Source organism: Herpailurus yagouaroundi, unplaced genomic scaffold (genome assembly GCF_014898765.1).
Source record: "Herpailurus yagouaroundi ecotype Mexico unplaced genomic scaffold, PumYag 165, whole genome shotgun sequence".
NCBI classification, from domain to species: domain Eukaryota; kingdom Metazoa; phylum Chordata; class Mammalia; order Carnivora; family Felidae; genus Herpailurus; species Herpailurus yagouaroundi.
Genome location: NW_024412406.1, coordinates 27,942,529 through 27,969,476, shown reverse-complemented (window position 1 = coordinate 27,969,476; position 26,948 = coordinate 27,942,529). Strand labels below are relative to the sequence as shown.

The 26,948-nt window shown below is 41.4% G+C and overlaps 1 long non-coding RNA gene across 1 annotated transcript in view; it reads left to right on the top strand.

The window, feature by feature from the left end:
- Positions 1-13,017, top strand: part of LOC121038350 (uncharacterized) — a 13,458-nt gene extending 441 nt beyond the window's left edge. Inside the window, exons 2-3 of the long non-coding RNA XR_005794308.1 lie at positions 3,205-3,209; positions 12,910-13,017. This is a non-coding gene — a long non-coding RNA (uncharacterized LOC121038350). The remainder of the gene's footprint in view (positions 1-3,204; positions 3,210-12,909) is intronic.
- Positions 13,018-26,948: the final 13,931 nt, after the last annotated feature.

The following is a 26,948-nucleotide window of genomic DNA, read 5'->3' as shown; positions in this document are numbered from 1 at the left end:
TATATATATATATATATATATATATATACACACATACACATATGTATACACATATATATGCATATATATAGTATATATTAAAAGTTAAAATTAATATAATGCTCTGAAAATTATTTTATCTTTAACCTTTATTTACTGGTTCTTGGACTCCTAAGTCCGACTTTTGTCCCAGAAAACCCAAATACTCTAACTCACTGGTTTTCAGATTTATAGATTTCATAAACTAGTAAAATTAAAAAGAAATAGCATGCTGAGTAGTGGAGTGGGTTTGAGTAAGGGGATGTATTGCGTACCAGTAGAAACAGCGTGGCTGACTTTAATTTGCCGAGTGAGAGCATCCCCCCCCCCCCGCCACAAAGCTCATTTATTATCAACAAAGAAAAGTCCTTATGATACAAAATCATGGGAGTATGTTTAGCCTGATGAAATAAGGCAGCATTGTATCTACTGATAAAGACCTCCAGAAGAAATTAAGTTAAAAAAAAAAAAAAAGGATGGAGTAAACTGGTGATGGGCATTAAGGAGGGCACTTGGGATGAGCACTGGGTTTCATATGTAAGTGATGAATCACTAAATTCTACTCCTGAAACCATTATTATACTATATGTTAACTACCCTGGATTTAAATGAAAGAAAAATCACTTTGAAACTCTCAAAAAATAATGTGTCTAAAGTAAATGAAAAAAATTTTTTAAGAAAGGCAAGGAACAGTACAATATGTAAAATATATCTGTAAAAAGTGTGCTCATACATTATTCATGATGCATGAGAAACCAGTCTGACCCAGAGGACCAGGAGAGAAAGAGCCTCCTTTTCCCTGAACGTACTTTCACCGTCTTTGAAGTTTTCATCATGTGCATTCAAAACTAAATAAATACAATTTTAAAAACTAGCTTTGTGAAAGATTTGTTCCAGTGTCCTTGTGTTTTCAGTTTGTCCTGGATCAGTAAGAACCGAGCCTGGCAGTAAGTAGGCTGCAAATGGGCTTTGGAGAATCTCCATCCTAATGCACTGTATCCCACTACCTTTTAATGAGTAAACCCCCCCTGGGGCAGGAGGGCAAGAGCCTTGCCTACCTTAGTCTCGCCCTTTGAGAAAATGATACATTATGGAAACTGCCGCTCTTAAGACTTGAGCTGTCCTTTCCAGGATTGAAGAAGAGATACAGTGTTTCAAAAGATTCACCTCCTTCCCTTTTCTGGATCCTTGTTTATACTGATGGTAAGGTTCATATAAGGAAACCCAGCCTCATAGCTTTTCCTTTCGAGGCTGTTTGTAATGTCAGTGTGTGCCAGCATGCCCGGGTTTATTAACATGCACTGCACATTGTGTTTATTTCTGTTTCATCAAGATTTTGCCAGATGATGGCCTGTCTGTGCCTGATAGTGGCTGTGTTTGTGTATGAACACAGGGTCATCTGATAACGAATTGTCGCATCATGCGATTAAGTGATGTTTAAAATGGGTGTCAGCCAGAGAGTTTGACTCCCCGCGCACTTTGAGAAGGTCCAATCAACAAAAGAAAGTTCAGGGTATCTTGGAAGGGGTCATTGATTGCAACCAACGTCTTGATCATTCTGGACTGGTTCCTTCCTGCAGAGACACAATGAAAATAATACTGTACAGTAGACATTTTTCATTGTTGGAGGAAGGATACTCTTTTTCAGAGGTCGATCAATGCAAAATCGATCTCCTTTTCTAGAAGATAAAAGCTAATTGTTCTAGAAATTCTCTCACTGAATTGTAGAAGAGTTGCTGCTTTATCAAGTGCATCAATTCCTGAATGCTGTTTATCTTGACTTTCTGCGTCACGTCCAAGGCCGCGCGGGCAGGCACGGTGTGCTGTGGGGCGGGGTTCTATGGCGTTCACTTTGCAGCGCTGGTAAAGGGGGCAGTTTGATGACATAGTTGTTGCCAAAAATAATTATTTCATCAAATTGCGGGCACTCAGTAAGTGCCTAGCAAGACTGAACGCTGCAAATAAACCCAGTTACTAGGCAGGACTATTAACAAAAATGTGAACTCTGACTTGTCATGCTCATGCTGTGTATTTTTTGTACTGATACCTAATCTCTCCGATTGATGAGGGCTACAAATACCATAGGACTCAGTCTGGGAAGTATGGCAAGAAAGTTTTGCCTGATAGCTAACGCTCAGGAGCAGTGTCACCCCCGTCCCCATTATTGGTGGTGCACTCCAGAGAAAATTCCAGAATTAGTGTTTTCCAATTATTTTTCGGCCTTGGGTTCTTCTGCTCATTACTAGAGGCATATCATCTTGTTATAACTACTTTGAAACTTCAGAGAATGTGCCAAAGAGATGAATTTGTGTTCTCTTCCGTGGAAGCCTGGTAATTTTAGTAATCCGCTGCCCTCCGAGATACAAGCCAACTCTGCTTCCTCTGTAGTCTGTTTTTTCTTCCTTTCTTTCAAAATAACCTGCCATCTTTCCAAAATAAACACGAAGGGGAAATACATTAGTGGGTATGTAATCACCCAGATATCTGTAGCCACATGCCTCTAAAAAAATAGTAAAAATAAGATAGCCAGCAGAAGTTTATTCTGGTTTTACAAGACTTGTTAAGGCTCTTGTCTCTTCTCTAAGTCTTTTGGAAAGAAACATTTATATTCATGAAAAAAGGTTGGCAACGTGAAAATTAAATAACTCTCTGCCTGGAACTTATTTCCTCATCATCTTAGATTTGTAAGGTCATCATTTTGGGTGAATATCATCAAAATCATTATTTTACAGATTTTTTAGCATTTTAGAATTATAATCTCGTGTTCTATTTCTATTTAATACTTTTGAGACCTTGGTCTGATGATCTTGTGCTGAATCTGTGTAACCATATGATTATGTGGTATGTTTTAATCACAAAATTCATATTTAACTTTCATTTTTAGATAGCCTGAATTTAAAGATACTTTTAGGATTCTTTTCAACCCTGAAGGGTCTATGGTATTTAAGAGGCGTTTAAAAAACTGGCTTGCTCAAAAGACTTCATCCCATCGAATGAGTCTGGTGAATGATTTTAGTATTCTCAATTTATGTTTTGGAAAAAATAATGATCACTGTCCTCTTCTTCCTCTTTTCTCCTGTTTTTTTTTTTTTCTCCTTTTCCCCTTCCTTCTCTTCTTTATCTGCATCCGTTTCCTGACAACAAATATTTATTTAGCATCTACTCTCAATACTCTGCAGTGGGAAGCCAAGGTTTTCAGGCACTGCCCTTAGATTTTGCTGCAAGACACTAAACTATGCACCAAATCCTGACTCAGTCTTTATCATTACCGTGGCCAGGAACAGACCCTTAGAAATGTAATACATATTTTTTTTTCAAGTTTATTTTATTTATTTCGAGAGAGAGAGAGAAAGTGCTAGCAGGGGAGAGGCAGAGAGAGCAGGGGAGAGAATCCCAAGCAGGCTCTTCTCTGTCAGCGTGGAGCCCAATGCAGGACTCGATCCCATTGAACTGTGAGATCATGACCTGAGCTGAAATCCAGAGTTGGACATTTTAACTGACTGAGCCACCCAGGCACCCCCTTGGAGTGTAACACATATTTTAAAATCAAGATCTGGTTCTTCTGGAGTCCATGATAATTTGTGGGGGGCTAAGCAATGCTATCTATGTACAACCTGCCAGTGTAAGGAAAGAGGGTTTGCCAAAGTTTAACAGCATCATAGGACAACAATCTTTATCCCTCAGGCAAGTCAACTCCTTTTGCCCAGACACATGCTTATGAAGGCTGAGGATGCTAATTACAAATCATTTTTATCTTGCCTTTAAAGTCACAAGTAGGCTTGTCTGCAAGCAGACCTTAGAAACCATGGGAATCTTAACGTTCAAAACCACATTAAGAAAACTTCTTCAGGTTAGACAGGCTAGACCCCCAGATTTCAAATTACCCTGATAGTAACACAAGGTGTATGTAGACTTTCCCTTCCCTTTGAATGTCGATTTATTACAATTCTACATGCTAAAAGGAGCCCATTGTTTACGCTTCTGTGAGTTAGTCCTCTGGCCAAGACTCTGGAGGGAGAGCCTGTGAGAGGGAAATCGCAGCCAAGCTGTGAGGAGGGTTAGTTCTGGGGCTGGAGGTCTGGAAAATGAGATGGTGTTAGGCAACATTCCTAGTGGCTGTCTATCTGAAATGGTGATCCTTCCCACTATGAGGCTGGGCCTTGTTCATAAAAGAGAAGGAAGAAAGAAAATGTGCAGAAGGAAAGAAAGAAAGAAAGAAAGAAAGAAAGAAAGAAAGAAAGAAAGAAAGAAAGAAAGGTGCATAGCAGCACCTGTCTGTTTCTCGTACGTACCAGTACGGGCCCAGTCTGGAAGGTTTCCTCTGGATGGATGACCAATTGGCTTCCAACTCGCCATGTTGGAGTTCCTTGGCTGCTCCTCCAGTCGTCAGCCTCAATCCCCAGGAAATGAGTTCCTCCACAATCATCACAGCTTTAGTCCATGGATTCTGACTAACGCTCTTGGAGATAAGGAGGAAAAGTTCAATCAAAACATGTAGCCACACTTCCTCGGGGCAGAGCTATGGGACATTTCTGACTGTACCTTGGGACTGGGCAAACCAAAATGCCTAATTTTAATTAGAGTAGGAGTGTTTGGTATCGACAGAGGTAATTCTTTCCTCCCTAAATTGCCAAGTAGGGGAATTTTAGTGTTGGGATAAAAATCCCAGGCTAAGGAATTGCGAGGCCAGCATGCTCAAGAACTCTGAGACTTTGGGCTGGTTACTAAGTGTGTGGTTCAGTGATGACGGACCTACGGAAATGCGGATGAGATTGGGAGGACGCAGATGATTCTTAGGAGGTTCCTTTGCAGGGTCAAATGAGTTAATATCTGTAAAGTACTTACAACAGTATTTGTAACTAGATGGTATTTTTTTAAAAACTTTTCATGGGGCACTTGGGTGGCTTAGTCAGGTGAGCTTCTGACTTCGGCTCAGGTCATGATCTCACGGTCGGTGAGTTCGAGCCCCGCATCGGGCTCTGTGCTGATGGCTCAGAGCCTGGAGCCCGCTTCGGATTCTGTGTCTCCCTCTCTCTCTCCACACTCCCTCACTCACACTCTGTCTCTCTCTCTCTCAAAAATAAACATTAAAATAATTCTCACAATAACCTTGTGAAATAACTAACCAGCTAATATTTCATGATAGCTGGAAGAGAAGTAATTTTTTCCAGCTTTACCGAGGTATGATTGACAGGTAAATATTGTGTGTATTTAGATGGTGCAATGTGAGTTTTTTAGCATGTACAATGTGATGGTTTAATACATGTATACATTATGGAATGATTACCACAATCATGTTAATTAACACTCTCATCTCCTCACCTAGTTGCCATTTCTTTTCTGTGTGTGGTGAAAACACTTAAGATCTACTCTTTTAACAAACTTCCGGGATACAATACTGTGTTATTAACTATAGTCACCATGTACATAGCTTCCTAGAACTTATTTTCCTTATAACTGAAATTTCGTACCCTTTGACCAACCTCTTCATATACCCTGAGCCTAGAACCGGGGCCGCCCCCGCCGGCGGCCGGCACGGTTCTAGTGTTTGTTTCTATGAACTCAACATTTTTAGATCATATAGTATTTGTCTTTTGGCTTATTTCACTAGTATAATGCCCTCCAAGTTCATCCATCTTCTTGCAAATGGTAGGATTACCTTCTTTTTAATGATTGAATGATATTCCGTTGTATCTATTTACCACATTTTCTTTACCATTCAGCAATTGACAACACTTAGGTTGTTTTCCTATTTTGATTATTGTCAGTAATGCTCCAATGAACGTGGGGTGCATGTATCTCCTTGAGAACCCGATTTCATTTCCTTTGGATAAATATCTAGAATTGTGATTTCTGGATCATAGGGTAGTTCTCTCTTTAATTTTTTGAGGAACTTCCATACTGTTTTCCAGAGTGGCTGCACCAATTTATATCCCCCACAATATATGCACAGGGGTTCCTTTTGGAAGAGAACGATTACTGAAAATGAGCTAACATTTTCCAGGTACTGCGCTAAATTCATTATAGATTTATCTGGTTAAATCTTTGTGACTCTTAGAGACTTAATTTGTATATTTTTTGTTATCTCATCGAAAAAGTATCTGAGAGGCTTACATAAATTCATAACCTAAAATTACAGGACAAATAAAGACGTTCCAAGAAAAAGAAAAGCCCAGAATACAAAGAGGAACAAAACAAGGATGCAACATCCTCTTAGCAGATGATGGTTCAAAGCCTCTGAGAAGTTTAAGCACTTTCTCCAGGGTGGTGAGGAGTTGAGCTGGGGTGGAAGTCCTGTCTCTCTGAGTTCTGGTGCTGTTCCAAGTGGTTTTACCAGTCTAGATGGCGTTGAGAGAAGGGGGAGAAAGGGTGTGTTGGCCAAATGGACATGTGAGGCTAGCAGCAAAGGTGGAAAAGAATAGGAAAAGTAAGTGGTAGAAAAGAGAGAACAGAGGGAAGGAACTGTAGGTGAAACTCAAATCCACGTGGTTTGTAACAGGAGGGAGGCAAAGGAGTGGTGGGGGAGGGGGCGGACTGTCCACAGGGAGTGGGAGGGGCGGCTCTGGTGAGGAAAGGGATAAGAAAGGTGGCTTCTCTCCAACTGAGTCAGGGGTTTTGTTTTTCTTAGAGAAGGCATCACCAGGGTCCAAAATTAACCCCCGCCCCCACAGAGTAGCAATCAACTCCCTAGTACTAGAAATTGAAATCCTGGGCCTCTCTGAAAATATTATTTTGAAGTAAAAGGCTGGCAAGATTATACCCAAAGCACGGGTATATCTCATAGGAAGCATCTATTCTACTTCTGGAGAAGCAGGATTCTGAGTCTCAGATATTCCTGGTTATCTGCATTCAACAAACTTACCCAGCATGTACTACGTGCTAAGTATAGGCACGTGGGGCTCAAAGTTAACTGGGCATGATGCCGAAATTCACAGTTTGGTGGGGAAAACGGACGTGAAGCTTCCATTGAAACTACAGTGCAGTAGACGTTCTTTTGGGGATGTGCCCTTGTCCGCATGGCTTTGGGGTCCAGGGCTGGAGCATCCCACTCTGCCTGGGGGCACGAGCTGAGGTTTCAGCAGAAGAGGGTGTTCTTGTCTGACTCACAGGGATGAGCGGGCATGTACTAGACAAGGGAAGGAGAGGAAAATTTCAGGCAGAGAGCTGCGTGGGCAAACACAGCTGGCCCCAAAGTGAGCTGTGACTCTGGTAGGGTCTGAGCGGGCAAATGGGAGGCTGGACAGGTGGGGAGTAAGTCAGGTGGGGAATGAGGTCTGAAGGCAGCTTCTAGCCAGACTGTTAATGACCTCCTATGTTAAATTCTCACTCTAACCCTGCTTGCTCCGAAAGTGATCCAGCACTGCCTGTTCAAGCGCACATGTATTTCCTGCAGGCAATAGGTCCTAGTAGAGGTCTGAAAGCCTGGCCATGCAGCACCCCCGGTGGCAGCGTGGAGATGGGCTGCTGGCATACAGAGGCGGAAAAGGCTTGGAAATTTCCCAGGAGACAAGGGCCCAGAGTGCAAGCAGGGTCGGGGGTTGGAGACGCACACTCAGACTGGAGGCACGACGGTTAGGATATCGTGACAGGCTGTGGGGTCAAGAGAGGAAGGAACTGAGGGCTGACACCAGGGGTTACAGCTTTGGGGCACCGGCCAGATAGCGATGACACATTTCAGGGAATTGAAGCTTAGTACAGGCTCGGAAATCATTGCCCAAGAACTGCAATTCCGCCTTAAAATCATCCAGTTTAGCTTGTTGTCTAGAACATTACATCTCACCAACCAGCCACAGCACATTGCTTCTGTCACTTATTAGCTGTGTCAACTTGGGTAAATCATTCCCTTTCTGAGCCCCTATTTCCTTATCTATAAAATTGGGATCAAATCTACTCTCACAGAATTGGGAATTCAACTGATCATTGACGTGAGTAATCTAGCCATGACCCAAAGGTTGGGGTAACTACACGTTCGTTCCCTTTGCAGAGAAGAATCTTGACTAATGGAGGCAGATCCTGTGTGTGTGTGGGGGGGGGGGGGGCGGGGTCCTTCTCCCTGCCCTCCCCTTTCTCTTCCTCTGGTTTTTCATAGCTAGATTGGCAGTTCAGGGAAGCTAGATGCTTGTTTTCTTGTAAATAAAAAGAGACAAATTGACCACTTCTGGACTTCTATTTGTGGGTCCAGAATTTAGCTTACTGAACAAATAGACATTTCAGTTTTAATATTTCAAATCACTCTTAAAAAAATCACTCAAACTGGTCCTTTGTCTCAATGGATATGAATGTTTCTAGTTGCTAAATCTCCTTACTAGTTTTTGGTCATCGGTTTTTACTGCTTGAGAAACCATGCCCGAGCGGCCGTGAGGACTTGCGTAGACCCACGCAGAGAGATGCCAAGGTGCCTTCTCACATCATACCTCTGCCGGGCATGCCGAGCTTTGAGGTGGCTGGGGCAGCGCCCCCAGGCTCATTTGGCCTCTGTGCACTTCTAGATCCTAGCATCTCAAATCACATGATCATTTATATACCCCCTTGCTTGTCTCTCTCCCATATGAAACCTTGAACCTTAAGAGCAGGAACCTTGTTCTATTCATGGTTTTCTTCCAGCACCTGACACAAGAGCGGCCACAAAGCAGCTAGTGAGTAACCGAGAGGAAAGAGCATGTGAGTGTGTGTATATGTGTGTGCGTGCGCACACACACATACACACACACGCTAGGGATGTCGGTGGAGATCAGTCTACTGCTACTCTGTGTCCCAGAGGAGACTCTAGGGCTGGGTAGAACTGGGGTTATTCATCAGACATGTGTATACAGGAGACCCAGTCTCGGGGGAATTTGTCATAGCATTGGGCACAGGTTGGGAAGGGTAAACTATGGGGCCTCTGGTCTTCCACAGGCTAGTTTCCCAAGTTCTTTTTAATAAAACTGTGCAGATATCCATTTCGAGAATGGTGGAAGGAGCATCAGGCTACTGGATAGTTCTCCATTGTCAGCCTGGACACAGCAGCGTTCTCCTCTTTGCCTGCTTGACAGAGTCTAAGGTTCCTGTATTTTAACAGGTGCATACATAAGAATGTTTGGGATTGGGTGGGCTGGAAGCTCTCCTGCCCTGTGGTCAAGGCCAAGCAGTGGCCTTTTCTGTTGGCTTCTCTGCACTGAGTCTGTGCAGCCTGGATAGGCTCTTGGAAGCTGGAGAAAGGAGAGCATCGGGGCCTGTGCTGATGTCGCTCCTCCTGGGAACGACTTTATCTCTGTCCTTTCTCGCACGTAGGCTTTGTAAATAGACCGGGGTCTTGACTTCCCTGCTTTGTTACTGTGCACTATCGTCAGGACCTGGAGCCACTTGGTCTTTCTGTCAAAGACACTTGTTTATGTGTCGTCTAGAGAGCCAACCGCTGCCCAGAGGGCGGGCCAGCTTGCCTGGGGACGTGTGCCTGGAGTGCAAGCTAGCGTGTATCTTGTCTCCTTCTTTGATTTGCTGGCCTGTTGGGAGCCCAATGTTATTAAAAAAGTGAATATATATACTCAAAAAATATATATATACATATTTATATTTTGCCAAATTTCCACAGAGAGATGCCAAATTACTTCCAGTCTTCTGGTAAATTACCATGTTTCCCATCCCTCTTGAGATGATATTCTAAACAATGTTCTATAATTAAGCTTTAAATTAGGTGTTATTCACTTCAGACCAGATACCAGATACCATTACCAGAAAAAAAGAAAAAAAAAAGGGGGGACTGTCAGGCTGAACAGAGTGTCCTCTATAAAATAAAATAAAATAAAATAAAATAAAATAAAATAAAATAAAATACACTCTTTTTAATTGTGGTAACATACACAATATAAAATTTCATCATTTCAATTACTTCAAAATAGCACTTTGTAAATTCACAAGGTTGTGCAACAATCATCACCATCCAGTTCTAGAACATTTTCGTTATTCCACTCACTGTCTCCTTTTTCAAATGCTAAGATTCTGTCTGTCTAATAAATAAACTGAGACAATTTCAGTCAACTAATGATTGAGGCAGTCAGTTCATAAATATCGTTATATTATTATATTATATATTGACCACCCACAGGGACTAAATTCCTTGCGTGGACCATTATGAAAAGATTTGGCAAAGTAAACACTGTATAGTTATAGATATTGATAGATACATGGATATTTTTAAAAAGTCACTAGAGAGATGTTTGGGGTGCCTGGCTGGCTCATTTGGTGAAGCATGAGATTCTTGATCTCGGGGTCGTAAGTTTGAGCCGTGTGTTGGGTGTAGGGATTCCTTAAAAATAAAACCTTAAAAAAAGTTATTAGAGAAATATTTATGTGGATAAATATATTTGCAATAATATAGTGAAAAAGTGTATAGATTTTACTGACTACATTAAAATTTTCCTTAGTTGGAAGGAAGGTAAGAAATTGACATACCGAATATTTTAAAGAAATCTAATTTTATTGCTTTTATGTTCATAGGGTATCTGCTAATAGAAAAGGACAAGTAGGAATATATTTAATTATTTTGCTTAACAAATATAAAGATGTAGATATAGAGGTAGACAGAGATTTATAGTAATATTATTTATTAGTATTACCCATAATAAGAAGATAGAAAACCACTAGTGATTATCACATTGATGGTTTAACAGTACTATTTGTATATGATGATTTTTTTAGGAGCTCTCCTTGCTTATTAATTCTACTTTTAAGCAAGCTATCTCTTTCCTTTACTTCAAAAAAATTTTCTAGCAAATATTCTCACAGGAAACTCAAATTTCAATTTCAGCGAATCACAAAAAACTGCAAGAACTGTTAAACAAATTCTGTAAAGTTGCAGGATACAAAATCAATCTACAAAAATCTGTTGCATTTCTATACACCAATAATGAAGCAGCAGAAAGAGAAATTAAACAAACAATCCCATTTGCAATTGCATCCCGAATAATAAGATACCTAAGAATAAATCTAACCAAAGAGGTGTTTTCTGAAAATTATAGAACACTTCTGAAGGAAATTGAAGAGAACACAAATAAATGGAACGATATTCCATGCTCATGGACTGAAAGAACAAATATTGTTAAAATGTCTATACTACCCAAAGCAATCTACACATTCAATGCAGTCTCTACCAAAATACCAACAGCATTTTTCACAGAGCTAGAACAAACAATCCTAAAATTTGTGTGGAACCACAAAAGACCTTGAATAGCCAAAGCAATCTTGAAAAAGAAAAGCAAAGCTGGAGACATCACAACTTCAGACTTCAAGTTATATTACAAATCTATAATCATCAAAACGGTATGGAACTTGCACAAAAATAGACAGAGATCAAGGAAATAGAATAGAAAACCCAGAAGTGAACTCACAACTATAGGGTCAATTAATCTTCAACAAAGCAGGAAAGAATATCTAGTGGGGAAAAAAAAAAACAGTCTCTTCAACAAACGGAGTTGGGAAAACTGGACAACAACATGCAAAAGAATGAAACTGGACCACTTTCTTACACCAGACACAAAGATACATTCAAAATGGATTAAAGACCTGAATGTGAGACCTGAAACCATAAAAACTGTAGAAGAGAACATAGGCAGTAACTTCTTTGACATCCAAAGTAGAAACATCTTTCTAGATATGTCTCCTGAGATAAAGGAAACAAAAGCAAAAATAAACTGGTGGGACTACATCAAAATAGAAAGCTTCTGCACACTGAAGGAAACAATCAACAAAACTAAAAGGCAACCTATGGAATGGGAGAAGATATTTGCAAATGACAGATCCGATAAAGACTTAGTATCCAAAATATATAAAGAACTGATACAACTCAACACCTGAAAAACGAATAATCCAATTAAAAAAATGGACAGAAGACACGAACAGATATTTCTACAAAGAAGACATACAGATGGCCAACAGACACATGAAAAAATGTTCATCGTCACTCACCATCAGGGAAATGCAAATCAAAACTACAATGAGATTATCAGCTCGCACCTGTCAGAATGGCTAAAAGCAACAACACAAGAAACAACAGGTGTTGGCAAGGATGTGGAGAAAATAGAACGCTCTCATGCTGTTGGTGGGAATGCAAACTGGTGCATCCTCTGTGGAAAACAGTATGGAGTTTTCTCAAAAAGTTAAAAATAGAACTACACTAAGATCCAGCAATTGCTCTATTGGGTTTTTCCCCAAAGAATACAAAAACACTAATTCAAAGCGATACACACACCCTATGTTTATTGCAGCATTACTCACAATAGCCATGGTATGGAAGCAGCCCACATATCCAGTGATTTATAAATGGATAAGGAAGACATGGAGCACCTGGCTGGTTCAGTTGGTAGAGCATGTGACTCTTGATTTTGGAGTCATGAGTTTGAGCCCCACATTGGGGCATAGATTGTATTTAAAATAAAAAAAAATAAATTAAAAAGAAGATGTGATACACACACACACACACACACACACACACACACACACACACACACAATATGGAGTAGTATTCAGCCATAAAAAAGAATCAAATCTTGCTATTTGCAACAATATGGACAGAACTAGAAGGTATGATGCTGAGCAAAATAAGTCAGAGCAAGACAAGTACCGTATGATTTCACTCAACTTGTGGAAATTAAGAAACAAAACCAACAAGCAAAGGGAAAAGAGAGAGAGACAAATCAACAAATGGACTCTCGTGGTGCCTGGGTGGCTCAGTTGGTTAAGCATCCAACTCTTGATCTCGGCTCAGGTCATGATCTCATGGTTTATGAGTTCAAGTTCCACCTCGGGCTCTGTGCTGACAGCGTGGAGCCTGCTTGGGATTCTCTGTCTTCCTCTCTCCGCACCTCCCTTGCTCATACTCTCTCAAAATAAATAAATAAACTTAAAAAAAAACAGAAACAGACTCTTAATTACAGAGAACAAACTGATGGTTACTAGAGGAGAAGGGGTGGGGGGATGGGGGAAATAGGTGACAGGAATTAAGAGGACACTTATGAGCGCTGAGTGACATAGAATTGTTGAGTCACTACATTGTACACCTGAAACCAATATTACACTGTATGTTAACTAACTGGAATTAAAATTAAAACTTAAAAAAAATAAATAAAAATTAAAAAAATTCAGTGAGTCATGACCAATTCTAAGTTATTAGAGCCCCAAAGTGTCACTAATCAGCACATACCCTACGACCATTCTCATGAACTAGTAGCTTTGTAGCAGGAAAATCTCGTTCGACAGACACGGCACCTATTTCCTTCTTTTTTTTTAAGTTTATTTATTTTTAAGTAATCTCTATACCCAACATGGGGTTCAAATTCATGACCCCGAGATCAAGAGTTATGAGCTTTTCCAAGTGAGCCAGCCAGGTTTCCCTACTTCCTTCCTTCTTCATAGCCTACTCACAGAGTTCTAGTCGTGACATGAGTCAGTATCTCTAACAAAGTGACATATTAGAGAAATTTTATGTACATTAAATCCTGTTTTCTACAGAGTATTAGATATCTAATGGTGGGTGTACCTTTGTAAATTAACCTTGCTTTCCTTAGTGATCCTCTTTTCAAAATCCATAGATCACCCTTCTGTCCTTTCCTTCCATACTCTTCTGAGTGGAAGGATCTTTTCTTCAAATTCCCTTTATCTTATTTTTGGGACTCTAAATTCACCTCTTTTGTTTGTCCCTCCCATGGTCTGATGCCGTTGAACTGCAACATCATGTTTCATCAGAGGGGACTGTCTACATGTTATATATGAAGTATCTGTAGATAGAGTTGTACACCCATTTCTAATTGAAGCCAATGAGAGAGCTGCCCAGTCTAGGTAATGGATGCAAGAGTTTGCCTTATATTTCTCTGTGTTTATTTCATGTTAAAAATAAGAATAAAAATGCAACTGATCTCAGTTCATGAGTCTGAGGCTTTAGATTTTTATAATTAGAATGAGGACTTGGCTTCATTATTTTTGCAGTTGAAATTGAATCTCCTTTCCTGTTCCTAGTTTATGGGCAGTGTTAGCCTACACAATGGAGCACATTCATATTGACGTGCAGCCATCACCGCCATCCATCGCCAGAAGTGTTTCCTCTTCCCAAGCTGAACTTCTTAATACCCCTTAAAAAAGGAACTCCCACTTCTCCTCCCCTGAGCCCCTGGCGACCACCGTTCTACTTGCTCTCTCTGCTGTAGTGGAATCATACAGTCTGTGTCCTTTTTTGACCACCTCATTGCACTTAGCATAATGTCTTCAAGGCTCATCCATGTTGTAACATGTGTCAGAATTTCATGTCTTCCTAAGGCTGAAAAACATTCCATTTATGGACCTAACAGATTCTACTTATCCACTGATCCATCGATGGGCACTTGAGTTGCTTCTACCCTTTGGCTATTGTGAAGCATGCTGCTATGAACACCGATGTACAAGCGTCTCTTCGAGACTCTGCTTTCAATTCTTTGGGAATATGCCTAGGAGTGGACTTGGTGGATTATGTGATAATTCTGTGTTTAACCTCTTCAGGAATCACCAATTTTCCCCCCAAACAACTGCGTCATTTTACATTCCCACCAGCAGCTCACAAGAGTTCCAACTTCTCTACCTCCTCCCCAACCGCTGCGACAAATCTTTTGACTTCTAAGTGTGTGGTAGTTATCAAAGGATTAACATGGTAATCAGTAGGTTATGGTGGTTTGAAACGGAGCTTTGTCATTGAATCACACTCTCCTTGAATTCTAGCTTTCCATCTGCCAGCTGTGTGACTTCAGACAAGTGATGTGACTTGGCTCGTCGTTGTCTGTCTACTGAAGTATAAACTGAAGATCACAATACTTAGTTCACGGGGGCATTACGGGGCCTACATGAGGTCACCATTGTGAAGTACTTACCACAGTCCTGCCCATGGAAAAGTTAACAAATGCACCTTTCTTGAAAGAGTTTTTTTCTTCTTAAGAAGATGTTGATTATTGAAGAATGACACCTTTCGCCAGTTCAATTAGTAGATATTTATTTCCATTGTTGAAACGTTCCTTCATTCTACAACTATCCACATACATACAGACGTTTCAAAGATTTAATTTTTATCTGATCTGGAAGATGAGAAGTTGATAGAAGACCAGAGTAAGTCCTGGAAAGAAGCTACGTTGAAAGAAACTATTTTTCTTGTTTTGAGTGGTGGGAAGAGGGGGTGGGAAGATGGATGCTGAGTGGAAAATCCAGCGGGAGGGCGGGGTCTAGCAGAGGAAGACCTGGAAGAAGATTCTATGGCAAATAACAGCACAGGCTGGATAGAGCCTTGGGATCCTTTCGTTTCCTGGACCTCAATTTACCTATCAAGTATCGCTGCTTAAGTACTCCAAGGAGTGGATGAACAAAACAAGCAATACATTGTGGGTGCTGCATGTGGCCGCAAAACTGGTCAAAAAGTCGTAATCCTTGGGGCGCCTGGGTGGCGCAGTCGGTTAAGCGTCCGACTTCAGCCAGGTCACGATCTCGCGGTCCGTGAGTTCGAGCCCCGCGTCAGGCTCTGGGCTGATGGCTCGGAGCCTGGAGCCTGTTTCTCATTCTGTGTCTCCCCCTCTCTCTCCCCCCCCCCCCCTCATGCTCTGTCTCTCTCTGTCCCAAAAATAAAAATAAACGTTGAAAAAAAAAATTAAAAAAAAAAGTCATAATCCATGCTCAATTTTCAGTACTGCATTTCACACTGGCTGTAGGACACTAGCAAAGACTTGTACTGCTGAGTTCTTCTCCTTAACAGCTTGGCAATGCAAAGGAGCTTCAGAGAGATACTAAATATTCTTACGGTTCTTGGCAAATGGTAGCCACATTAGTTTTTCCTCCACTTTCTCTTCCCCCACCCCCCACCTTAGTCCCCAGATTTTTTTTTAAAATAAGATACCACGAAAGAATTAGTGTCAGGTAGAGTCAGCCCCGGGACCATTCCTTCAGCAAAGTCCTTGTCAGGAAATACTCCATGCTGGCCTGTGTCTTTCATTCTCTGAAGAGGGAAATTCTGTCATCGCCTCTGGAATTTTGTTTAGGTTTCTACTGGCAGCTGAGTCGGGCTGTGGCTCCTGTGCTCCCACCTATAGGACTTTGAGATCATTTTAGGAATAGTGGTGGCAGGAGAGGGGCTTTGTCATTGGTGATGGCTGAAGCTAAACGCGCCACACTTCACTTTGAGACAAAACATTTTATTCCGTTTCTTGAGGTAGGCCGCTATCACTATATATCCCTTTGCTGGCAGAAGAAGTTAAGATGGTCTAAAGACAGGGGTGCCCAGGTGGCTCAGTCGGTTAAGTGTCCAACTTTGGTTTAGGTCATGATCTCACGGTTCGTGAGGTCAAGCCCCACGTCGGGCTCTGTGCTGACAGCTCAGAGCCTGGAGCCTGCTTCGGATTCTGTGTCTCTCTCTCCCTCTGCCCCTCCCCCCCCCCTTCTCTCTCCTCTCCCCCCCCCCCCAAATAAATAAACATTTTAAAAAATTTTAAAAAAAGATAGTCTAAAGACAGATAGTCTAAACACACTTTAGGGAAGCTTGATGGGTGGAATATTGCTCAACAACAATGATTTGGAAGCCAAGACAGAAACTTACGACGATCTGGAGAAGAGCCTGGATTTGGAAGGGAAAAAAAGTTCATGGAGGCACAAGGCAATTGATCCAGGAAAAGACACCTTATGATAAACTCCAGGGGAGAGAAAACTCAAAATTCTTTAATAGAACAGAATGTTGATTCTCCCTTTCTTAGGATCATTGCTAGTTCTCTATTCCTTAAAATAACTAATAGAGAACAGACATCTCCACATGGAGAAATAGAAATAAAATAACCTGAATTATACCTCTAAGTAGGAAATTGGAGGTCTGGCAAAAGAAATGAGAATTTCAGTTTCCAGGGTAAATTTGTTCTCATATTTGCTATCGTCCTTTGATCTGGAACAAGCGTGTAGTGTTTTTCTTTAATGTAGAACTCAAGTATCATTATATTTTATATAATACATATGAATACCTTTATGTAAGTAAAACAAACTTCTATTTTCTAACTTAGGTAATATTGTGGAAAATGACTATGGTGTACCGATAGAAACTTTCTTAAAATTTCTTCAAGATAAGCATGTTATTGATGCAATCAAATACACTCTCAGGAAAGAAACACGTAGAACAACATCCCTACAATGTCTATTTTGCATCTTGAAATTTGGAAGTGATGTGTTTCAGAGAAACATTGTTTTCTCCATTTTCCCTTCCTACTTGGGACAATAAAATTATAAATGTTATTTACAAACATCTTTTAAGAAAGCTGGAGGAAGATCTTATTCTGGAAAGGCAGAGACCGAAACTGACTTACAGCACTCAAAATTCATTTTTTTGTGTTTTGATTTTGTTTGTTCGTATTTATGTTCATTTTTTGGTCCTTAAGGCAGAGTTCTCAGCTCCACAAGTTACCCGAATTTGTTGAGAAACATCAAGGCATAAAATTTTCATCGAATTCCTGAAAGGAACTTGAAGCAAAGTCAACACCCAGCCTTGAGGACAAGAAGCATGCCTACGATAATAAGTTGAGGTCTCACTGACCCAATGGAAAATTACAGATTGATACTTCTTTTGTTGGACAGCCTGTGATTTCATTAATTTCATTGACAGTAATTCTGAGTGAAATTTATGAAGGCCACAAAGCATAGAGTTAGTGAACCGCATGAAATGTCAGCACGCCCACTTGGGACCATATTTCTCTCCCTCTACTCCCACCCATACTGTTTGCCTTGGCAGGTGGCTTTTTCTAACCTAATTTGTAATGCTTCAACATTTCACCATGACCTCACTTGAGTTTCCTTACTGACAACCCTAGAAAGGCTCTCTATTCCACTGGGCACCGTGGATGTTTTACTGTGGACATTTTGGTTTCCATGTAGGCACCGCACTCACATGCACCACACACATACCACACACACACTGTCCCCTCACACACACCTACACATCCCCTGCGTCCCTCCGCCGCCCCTCCCCCCGCCCTGTCCCCGCTCCCCGACAATGTCTCGGAGGCAACACCTTCAGGACCACTCTCCTAAGTTTTACACCAGATGGACTCTTATGTCTCATAATCCTACCGAACAATTGGTTTTTCTGCTCATGGTCTATTTCCCTGTCTTCAATAAAACAGGATCCCATCTCGGTGCTGGCCCATTGACATAGTGCCTCTTTCTGGCCCCGATGCTGGATGTGGGGGAAGGTTCATCAAAACGAAGGAGACAGCTTCTCCTGGGACTGTTGAGAGGCACACTCACTTTTTCAGCCGGGTTTGGAGTGGTGGGTCTTAATCTTGGAATTGTGTCACGTGACCCTCCCACCACGAGGCGAGTGCCTTTTTGAGAACAGAGTCATCACAGAGGGCAGTGCGCAGGGACATGATGTGGAGTCCAGGTTTGGGTACCCTGCCAAGTGGCCCTCCTGGCACTTCCCCACCCGTGACCATGAAGCTTCGTTTTTGCTTCAATCAGTTTCGGTTGGATTTTTCTGTCACTCACAACTGAAAGGTCCTGACTAATCAATGATATTTAGACAAAATTAGTCTGTTATCTTTCTGAGATAGTTTGAGGCCACAGTATTCCTCTGGGGCTGACATCTTAATTTGTGTGTTTAAAACGAAACCACCTTTTTCCATCAGCAAAACTTATATGTACAAAGAGAATCCCCAAACTTAAATTATGGAAATTATAAGAGCATATGATGATGCTGTGATACTCAGAATGAACAGAAATATTTTCTGGGGCGCCTGGGTGGCTCAGTCGGTTAAACATCCGACTTCGGCTCAGGTCATGATCTCACAGTCTGCGAGTTCGAGCCCCGTGTGGGGCTCTGTGCTGACAGCTCAGAGCCTGGAGCCTGCTTCCGATTCTGTGTCTCCCTCTCTCTCTGCCCCTCCTCCACTCATGCTCTGTCTCTCTCTGTCTCAAAAATAAATAAATATTTAAAAAATTTAAAAAAAAAAGAATGAACAGAAATATTTTTGTTTTGATGAACATAAATTTTTGTTAGGCATTTTAGATATTGTGTCTAGATTAGTTAAGCAAATAGCCATTAATAAAAAATGTTAAAGGAAATGCTTCTATATTTTAATGAGAAAGATGGTTTACTAAAGAAAAGAGGGGACAAATGCTATCTAACTGTAAACTATAAAATCAAATCTATTAACAGAATAGCCAAAGTATAGAAAAATGAAATATTTCTGTATTTAATCTCTCAGAATTTTAAAAATGAAATATAATTACAGTAAAGTATTACTGAATATTCCAATCAATAGCTAATATTATTTCATCTGTACTTTTAGTATTTTAGTACTTTGTGTTGTGTATAAATGTTTATTTTGAATGAGAAAAGAACCACCACAAATTACAAATTACAAATTTAAAAAGATTAACAAAGCATCACAAAATGATCACCAAATCCAAAAAATCTCCACACAGTTTATTAACTGTGTCTATTAAGTTATATATTATTATATATATTTCATATTATTATATAATGATATAATAATTATACATTATTATATAGTATTAACATTGTTTATTATTTATGTTAATTGGTTGACATAACTCTATAACACTTTTCTCTACATTTTTTGGTGACAAACTCTTTAAGTGCCTCCCTATATAACATTGGTTTTGTAAGAGAATTTTCTACAGAATATGAAGATAAATCCGTTTCGTTTAGCGTGATTGACAGATTGCTTTTTAAGTTCTGATAGTATGAACAAATTTCTTTATGTTTCACGACTTGTTAGTGACAATATGACGTAAATATTTACAATTATTGTCAAATTTGGGAAAACCTTTATCAAATTTCTTTCACATATGAGTGTAAGATTTTAGGACATTTCAAGTTTTCTTGGAAAGTAACTGCTTTTAAATGCTTTCAGAATCGAAAACACACAGTTTGTCACCAATGTTCTTCATGCAGTGTGTGGTCTTAGGAATTTTACTTTATTTTTTTCATTATAAGATGTTTATTTATTTATTTTTGAGAGAAGAAAGAATGCACGCTGGGGCTCTGAGTTGTCAGCTCAGAGCCCACCATGGGGCTCGCAAACTGTGAGATCATGACCTGAGCTGAAACCAAGAGTCAGACACTCAATGCACTGAGCCATCCAGGCGCCCCTTAGGAATTTTAAATCATCTTCGTTGACACCAGTATCTTGTGTAAGCTGCTCCATAGCCAGATGTACGATGGGTAAGGCCACTCCAACACCATCTGATGAAATATGATGGAGGGGAGGCAGCGTGGAAAGTGACAGAGATCTTAACTGATTGCCGTGAAACGTCTCATTTTTTCAAATTAAAAAACAAACAAACAAACAAAAAACAAGGCCTATTCAACACACTAAGACCATCCCTAGGGTCTTGGAAGGGACCCCTATCAGCAGAGATTCTAAAACTGATTTCATTAACTTCAGCTAAATTCACTTCTGGGCAACACCGAAAATTAGAGTCAGTTGCGCTAAATCTCAGTACTAGTTTGCTAGTTAGAAAAATGAGACATACTTCTTCTTTTTTTTTTTAAGTTTATTTATTCATTTTGAGGGAGGGAAGGCAGAGGGAAAGAGAGAGGGAGAATACCAATGTGGGGCTCCCTCATGACCTGACCTCACTCATGACCTGAGCGGAAATCAAGAGTTGGTCGCTCAACCCCAACGGAGCCACCCAGGTGCCCCAAGAGATGTACTTCTTGGTTAAAGTTTGCTTCCAGAATTTCTAGGAGAAAGACCATTATACTTCTAGTTTGCATACATACAGTAGTGTAACCATTTGACACGAAGTTTGGCCGCACCTTGAGGCTGAAATAGTACGGATACCATGTTAGTTCCATTGGTTGTATGAGTTGAAACTGGGAGATGGGCTTTCTTTTTGGCTGTTGTAAAAGCTGAACCCAATATTCCAAGTGTTCCTGGGAGCATTGGGTTTCTAAAGCCTTTGTGAATACTCTAGGGACAGATCAGACCTCTTAGGGATTCTCTACAATTCTGTCTTCTTGCTCTGTCAGGTAGTTATCAGTCTTTTGGAAGCCATCAGCACTTGAAAAGTATAGCCAAAAGGTTTAGAGTATACCAGACTCACCTCTATGTAGTCTTGTAAATTTCTATAATACAAAATAGTGAAGTTTCTCTTAAAAAAATTTTTTTTTGTTTATTTATTTTTGAGAGAAAGAGAGACAGAGCATGAGAGAGGGAGGGGCGGAGAGGGAGACACAGAATCCAAAGCAGACTCCAGGCTCTGAGCTGTCAGCACAGAGCCCGATGCAGGGCTTGAACCCATGAACCTGAGCCGAGGTTGGATGCTTAACTGACTGAGCCACCCAGACACCCTGAAGTTTCTCTCTTTTGAGTCTCTTGTTTAGGGGGGAAGGCAGCCGTCATGTTGTAAAGATATTCAAGCAGCCTGTGGGGAGAGGCCCATATGGGGAGAAACTGAGGCCTTCTGACAATGACCAGAAGGAACGTACTTGCCATGTAACAAAACACCTTAGTGGGTCTGCCAGCCTCAGCCTGGCTGACCTCTTGACTACTACTACACGAGAAACTCCAAGTCACAACCACCCTCTCTTAGCTTCTAATCCACAGAAATTGTAAGAATAAATTCGCATCACGTAATGGACCTATTTAAAGTGCACGATCCAATGGTTTTTCGTATGTCCATAGAACTAATGACGGATTTTTAAACGTTGCGGTAAAACACACGTAACGTAAAACTCACCATGTAAGCCATTTTATAGTGTACCATTCAGGAGTGTCAGCTACATCCACGCTACGGTGCAGCCAATCTCCAGAACTGTTTCATCTTGCCAAACTGAGACTCTAGACCCCTTGAAAACGAATTCTCCATCCCCAGCCCCTGACAACCGGCGTTCTACTTTTGCTCTTTATGAATCGGACTACTCTACTCCAGGTACCTTGTCTAAGTGGGATCATACAGTGTCTGTCCTGTTCATGACTGTCTCCTTTCACTCAGCATAATGTCTTCAAGGTTTATCCCTGTAGCCCATGTCAAGATTTCACGTCTTTCTATGGCTGGATGGTATTCTGTTGTATGTACATACTGCATTTTGTTTACCTATTGATCCATCTAAGGACACGTGGGTTCCTTCTACCCTTTGGCTCTTGCAAATAATGCTGCAGTGATCACTGGTGTACAAACACCTCTTCAAGACTCTGGTTTCAGTTTTTTGGTCGATATACTCAGAAGTGGGAGTGCTGGATCGTACGATAATTTTATGTTTAACTTTTGAAGAACCACCACCCGCATAATATTTTCCATCGTGACGGCACCATTTTACATTTTTGCCATCAGTAGTCTTAATGTAAGATACACATCAACAGAAAATATGTGATCGAGGAAACATGGTTTCACATTTGGGTTTTTAGCTTCTAGCCTGTCGTGATTGGACAAATCCTGTGAAAATTTCTGACGAAACGAACATAAAAAGAGTTATCAATTGTTGGTTAGTACACCATTGAAGTGGCTCAGTATTGGAAGCTCAGAATCCATACGTCTTGCCAAACCTCCTGGAAGCTACTTCCTTACCTTCACTCTCTTTTTGAGGACTGCATTTACTGGAGGAGATTGGTCAGCTAATATGGGACTCTTGGTCTGCAATCTGGGTCCTTAGGAAGACAATATAAAGCTCAGAAAAAAGCAAAACAAAACTATTTTATTTCAGTATGTATGAAAGAAGCATGTACTCAGGTTTACATTCTTTTTAAATTAAATCATTAAAAACAAATGCAAAACATTGAAGAGACTTAACACATTCCCCTGGGGAATCCAAAACAATGTGTTATGAGGGGACCTGTTTGTCAGAGGAGGAAGTTCAGGCTCTGTGGCCAGCCTTAGGCTTCGAGATCTGAACAACCGTGTGGAGAATAGAAGGAAATATTCTATTTGAGCTGAGTCTTTGACAGATCTTCCCTGCATAACAAAACCATTCTAGAAGGCACCCTGTGTCTGTGCCCCTGCAACCCACCCACATCTGCTGTGATGCACCAACGAGGTCTTTGCAGGGAATCAGGGAAGAGTGGCTGATGGCGAAGTAGTTGCTGGGTCCCATGGAGCCCTTGTGTTCAAGGGAGGAATGCCATGAATTGGAGAATACAATAAGTAACCCACCTCCTAGCGGTGGTGAGCAAGAGAACCACCAGAAAACAGGCCGGCTGAAAAGATGCAGCTAGAACATTCTTGACCATTTGAGGCTCTTTGTTTTCTTTTTGTCTTTGATTAGGACATTTGTTCATCACCTCTTTTAGAGATAGATTTGTTCAGGGGGCACCTGGGGGGACACAGTTGGTTAAGCGTCCAACTTCGGCTCAGATCATGATCTCGCAGTCTGTGAGTTCAATCCCCATGTCAGGCTCTGTGCCTCAATCTGAGCCTGCTTCAGCTTCTCTGCCTCCCTCTCTCTCTGCCCCTTCCCCACTCACTCTCTCTGTCTCTCTCTGTCTCTTGAAAATAAATAAACACTAACAAATTCTTTTTAAAGATTTAAGATAAAGTTTCCCTGTCTCTTGTTAGAAAAAACATTGCAGACACTTGAATAAAGAATATTCTCTTATTAGAGCCCTCATTGCAGGGAATGAGGGGATTATTTAGGGAGGGAATGAGATTCAGGGAATATTTTATTTATTTATTTATTATTTTTTTTTAATTAAAAAAATTTTTAATGTTTATTTATTATTGAGAGACAGAGAAAAACAGAGCATGAGCATGGGAGGGGCAGAGAGAGAGGCAGACACAGAATCCAAAGCAAGCTCCAGGATCTGAGCTGTCAGCACAGAACCTGACATGGGGCTTGAACCCACAAACTGTGAGATCATGACCTGAGCTGAAGTTGATGCTTAACTGACTGAGCCACCCAGGTGCCCTGAGCTAGAGGGAAAATATTTAGAAGATTTGACTCTAGTGACTTGAGAAGACTTTCCCAGAAAGTATCCTAAGTTCTACCTGCATTGGTGGGAGGGGAGCAGAAGGGTCCCCAGAAACCTCTCTGCATGAGAGGTAACTTCCATTCTGGGGCCACATGCCTCTTGAAGGACCAGCAGTGTTTCTCTGCGGCTCTACGGGAGTTTGGGGCTGAGAAATAGGAGTATATGTAGAGAGAAGCCTTGGGTATCAGCAGAGCCTGTGTATCAGCACTGGGAGAAAACACCTCAAAGTTTGTCTGTAACGTTAAAGGATCAAACTAGACAAACTGTACTGCTTTATCAGCTCTATGATTCTAGTATGTTGGTTGATTCAGGCCAAAGCCAGCATAAGAGCCAAACTCAAACCTGTTCTCTGAGGATCTATTTATCTCTTTTCGATTCTCTTACATATTTGCCTTGTCCATTGGCCTGTGAGCTTTTGAGGCAAAGGATTAGTTCTCTTCATCTTTGAAGCCCTTGAAACTTGCGCAATCCGTGGTATAAAATGCATGCTCAATGAGTCTTCTTTCAGTTTCAATTAAAAAAAAAAAAAAGAACTATGATTGGTTGCAACTTCCAGTCAGTCATCGGATGCAGAGAATCAATTGCCTCTGTCTGAAATGCCCCCAGCTGTCCCAGTCCCAGAGATCAGGGACCAAACGGCCGCCATGTCTCTCCTTGGAGGCTGATCTGGCTTATTTTTCTGACTTCCCTCTTGGTGCCCCAAGCTGAGCTAGTAGGATCATCTTAGACCCCGTGTGTCTCTCATTCTTAATTGCCCCATATCTTATCGTACCATGGAAGCAAAGAGAATGCACGATGTAATTCTGCATATTTCTTCCCAGTGCTCTGACCCGATTTTCTAGAAGAGCAGTCTTTACACTGGGGTCCATGTTTCCCTTCAGGTATATGAAGAGTATCCAGGGGATGCTTGGCATGGATGGTCCCAAGGGGTCAACTTGAATATTTGCTCTGACCTAAAAGAGCTTGATGTCCTTTCCCACCTCTGCTTTCACATGAATCCCCACCTCGGTTGACAATGGAAGGGCCTTCCCCTGTGGCACATAACCTTGAGGTACAGTAATCTCCTAGGCACGGAAGAAAAAAAGAACATTTGAAATACTGTCTCCCTGAACCAAGCTAACACCTTCACCTTTGCATTTCATGAAGAAATACGTCTAGGGCGCATGGGTGGCGCAGTCGGTTAAGCGTCCGACTTCAGCCAGGTCACGATCTCGCGGTCCGGGAGTTCGAGCCCCGCGTCGGGCTCTGGGCTGATGGCTCAGAGCCTGGAGCCTGTTTCCGATTCTGTGTCTCCCTCTCTCTCTGCCCCTCCCCCGTTCATGCTCTGTCTCTCTCTGTCCCAAAAATAAGTAAACGTTGAAAAAAAAAAAAAAGAATGTATTAAAAAAAAAGAGATACGTCTAACAAAATTGTGCCTCCATATTTGACAATCACTTATCAAAATTGGGAAATGTGTTGTCTTGCTCAATTATATCGTGAGTATTCCATCCAGGATAATTTTTTTTTTTTTCTTGGCATTGAGAGCCATTGGGGCACAAGAAACAGTAAATGTATTAGGTTTTCACTTATGTACAATATTTTTAGGGACACTATGTGGGGTGATCAGCAAAATAAATTCTCGGGTGCACAAATATGTTACATTAGGATAAAGTTCTGAAAGGAATGTGGAGCAGGACAGCTTTTGAGGAGAAAATGGATTTTGATGTCACACTTCCGACTTTCTCAGGATCTTGTTCTAGAATTTTAAACAGATAGTGGTAGTGAACAAATGACTACAGCACTGAATGCATTTGATGGTGAGCTGTTTTATCGCCGAAGTTAGGCATTCCCGAGACACTGGAACTCACATTCTCTGCAACTATTTAGATTTCAGGTGAACGTTTCTGTATGGCAACGCATCAAGACGCAAAAGTGGAAGGTAGTTTCGGAAAATCCTTGAGCGGAACGGGTGTTTCCAATCGCTCTATAGATGAAGCCATAACATTAATTAAAAGCAACACTCCTTGACATTCAGGTTAACAGAAAACTGTAGAAGGTTAGCATTGAAGACCTGAAAATAGAAGTGACCCTGCACGTCATGTTGCCATAGCATAGGTGCTATTTAGAGCCAGGAAGAGTGAAGCTCGGTTGCCACACAAAAGACCTCCCCAATTGTGTATTGCTTATTTCCTCACATTGTGGGCCTTCAGGATCTGTTGGCAAATGTGGGGGTGAGTCAGGGCTTAGATAAGGCATCTGGAAATCTCTCTGGGAGCCCAAAGAAGTAATGAGGCAGCCACCCATTTTATCACGGCTGCTCTGGGAGGTGCCAAGGGCATGGTCATGCGGGGTCCTGTGGTGCCACGGTGAAGGCCGGTTGGGGCCACGCTCCGGCCATGTGCTGCAGGATGAGAGAACTCAACCTCAGGAAGGAGAGTCTCCACAGAAGGAAAAGCCCAGGGCAGTGCCCAGCACTTAGAAAGAACCAATAAATCCTTCTTGTATGAACTCCTTCAAAGCAGCCTTAAAGATACATCCCGAAAGGTTACAACCCGGACAGCATTTTAATAGCCTATTATTTCCCCTAGAAATATGCAGGCAGCGAAGAAATGAACTGAGCACTTCGCTGTGCCCATGGCGTGAGTCTGTTGCCCCGTCGGCCCAGCCTGACCTCTCTGAATTGCTCCCCCTCAGGAGTGCTCCTTGCCCACCCGAGGGCCAGGCAATGGCAAGGAAGCGCCTGCCAGGGAATCAACCGGAATGTTCATGGGCACCTTCAAGTCCCTGCGTCCCAACAAGCCCTGCCTCTCAGCTACCCTCCTGACCGCTCTTTTCTGCTGTGCTGTTTCTTCAAGCCCAAAATGCAGAACTATCTTCTATCTCCCACCTTCCTCTGTCCCCTACCTAGTAGTGCATTTATGTATGAATTTATTTTTATTGAGGCAAAATATACACAACATAAAAGTCATCACGTTAGCCATTTTTAAGCATCCAGATCCG